Source organism: Rhinolophus hipposideros (assembly GCF_964194185.1).
Source record: "Rhinolophus hipposideros genome assembly, chromosome: 10".
Classification (NCBI taxonomy): domain Eukaryota; kingdom Metazoa; phylum Chordata; class Mammalia; order Chiroptera; family Rhinolophidae; genus Rhinolophus; species Rhinolophus hipposideros.
Window position 1 is genome coordinate 5464991 of NC_138056.1, and position 2677 is coordinate 5467667.

General features: G+C 42.4%; 1 pseudogene across 1 annotated transcript; it reads right to left on the minus strand.

Annotated features, from left to right (window-relative positions):
- Window positions 1–505: 505 nt before the first annotated feature.
- On the minus strand, window positions 506–909 carry LOC308503499 (fatty acid-binding protein 5-like; annotated as a pseudogene). The gene has a single exon. The product of its transcript is annotated as a fatty acid-binding protein 5-like (transcript).
- Window positions 910–2677: the final 1768 nt, after the last annotated feature.

Below are 2677 nucleotides of genomic sequence, written 5' to 3' on the forward strand. Positions count from 1 at the left end.
GTTATTGCTTCATGTTTCCTTCAGATGTTCTTGATTTTGTGATTTATTTCTTTAAACATGAGAAATATAATTGCTTTCAACTATACAAAGTCTATGCAAGTCTGGTGTTGTTAGTTTTTGCTCATATGATTTTATTTCCTTGTATGTCTGGTTATCTTTGTCTCCCGCTCAATGCCCGTGACAAATTACTTAAGGAAGTTCCTTGAGGCCTAAGATGGGTGTGCCCTCATCCAGAGAGGTTTTGTGGGGGTTTTGCTTTATTTATTTATTTATTTATTTATTTATTTATTTATTTATTTATTGTTAGCATAAACACATTTATTCACTAACCAAAGGGACGATCTTAATTAAACCAACACTTGGAAATAGTTGCATGTAAAATGTTTGTGAAAAAGCTAACTGAATACAGTAATGAGAAGAAAAAAAAAGCATGGAGAGATTTGCTCATTGAACTGAGCCTGTTTACTCGTGCAGCTAATTCCCATCCAGAAGGATGATGGAATTTTTACTCTACTTTTTCATAGACCCGAGTACAGTTGACATTGTTCATGACACATTCCACCACTAGTTTCCCATTTTCCACTCTTCTTGTTATTGTGCTTTCCTCCCCATCCCATTCCTGACGGTGTATCAATGCACCACTGACAAAATTGCACACAGTCTGAGGTTTTCTGCCATCAGCTGTAGTTTCTTCAAACCTCTCTCAGGTTACATGAAAACTGTGTTGTTTACAACATGTTCTCAGTTTTTACAGTGATGTGTTTGCCGTCAGAGGTGATGACAGTCTGGTTTGGCCATGGCACCCATTTTTCGCAGAGCCATCCCTACTCCTAATTCCTTCACGTACTCATCAAAGCCTCTGCTCTCTACTAAGCGCCATCTTCCTACCAGGGGCTGATCGGAGGCCATGGTGGGCGTGGGTGGTGAGCAGGACGAGAGGAGCAGAGTGTAGCGTGGGGAGCTTGGCAGAGAGGTTCTGAATTAGTCCTGCCAGGCACCAGAGGACACTACAAAATTCCTGATATTCATTATATCTCAGTCTAAACAGTAAGTCCTCAGCCAGTTGCTAAAGTCAGAGATACAAGACTCCTCTCCTTTCCTCATCCCCAGTTACAACCCGTTAGCAAACCGTGTTAGTTCTGTCTCCAAAGTATTCCAACTCTAGTTACTTACTCCAGTCTGTGCCTGGTGAAGGCTCTCATCGCCTGTGGCCTGGATCACTGCTGATACCTCACTCTCTCCCTGCTTCCACTCCCGCCTCCTCCAATCCATTCTTCACACAACTGTCAGAGGGATGGCTTAACGTGAATCCTATCCTATCATTCTCCTGCTTAAATCTCCTCAATGGACTCACTCCTATTGCACACGAAATAAAATCTTTCTTATCATGTTCAAAAGGCCCTGAGTCATTTTTTTCCTCCTTTCCAACCACCCTTCTTGCTGGCTTTGATCCAGCCATGCTGCTTTTCTTATGATTCCTTAAAGAGGTTAAGTCCTTTCCTGTTTAAATACCTCTCCTCTTGCTTTTCTTTTGACTGGAATATTCTTCTTCCTGTTTCTCATCTTTTAGGTCTTCGCTCAATGTTAGCTTCTCAGAAAGGGCTTTCTGACACCCCGTTCTAAATTATAACATGCTAAACTACACCTGTGATCACAGCACCTGGTTCTTTCCCTTATTATACATACTGTATGCTCTTTTCAGACTGTTTATTTACTTTTTCTTATGAGGAATGACAAATAAGTTTGCAAACTCATCCTAGAAATAGTGCTATATACCTCATTAATGAATATCACTACAGTCACCTTCGAAGTCCTCCCCTTGGGAAGCTATGCACTGATGCCAGCACCTAGTCCACCTTTCAAAGCAATTTTGGAACTCTTTTTTTCTGGAATGGCCATCAGAGCTGTTATTGTATTACCCTTGATGTCCTGAATGTCATCAAAATGTCTTCCTTTCAATATTTCCTTTATCTTTGGGTAAAGAAAGAAGTCATTGGGGGCCAGGTCAGGTAAGTAGGGAGGGTGTTCTAATACAATTATCTGTTTACTGGCTAAAAACTCCCTCACAGACAGTGCCGTGTGAGCTGGTGCATTGTCGTGATGCAAGAGTCATGAATTGTTGGTGAAAAGTTCAGGTCGTGTAACTTTTTCACGCAGCCTTTTCAGCACTTCCAAATAGTAAACTTGGTTAACTCTCCAGTTGGTACAAATTCATAATGAATAATCCCTCTGATATCAAAAAAGGTTAGCAACGTCGTTGCAACAAGTTCACGAACTTAACTGTGATATCTCCTATGTCTCCCCACAACTAGAATGGAGGCTCTGTGAGCCCAGGGACCTTGTCTATCTTGTTCGCTGCGGCGAACTGGGTACTTGTCCCCAGTACCCAGAACAGTTCCGGGCACGTGGAGATGTTGTAAATATTTATCACATGAAAAAACGAGGCTGCAGAGCCAGCACTTGAACTCAGCCCTTATGACCCCCAAACTTGAGCTTTTTCTCCTGTATTCTGCTGCCAGGGCAGAGTCTGGAATAGGTGGCGAGGGAACTGGTTGGAAGTCAGATCTGGTTTCTGCAGCGACTCTGGGAGTGCCTTTGGGCAAATCCTTTTCTCTCCCCAGCCTCAGTTTATCCATCTGTTCTAAGCTATAAATCTCAGCCACAGGTATCTTGCCAG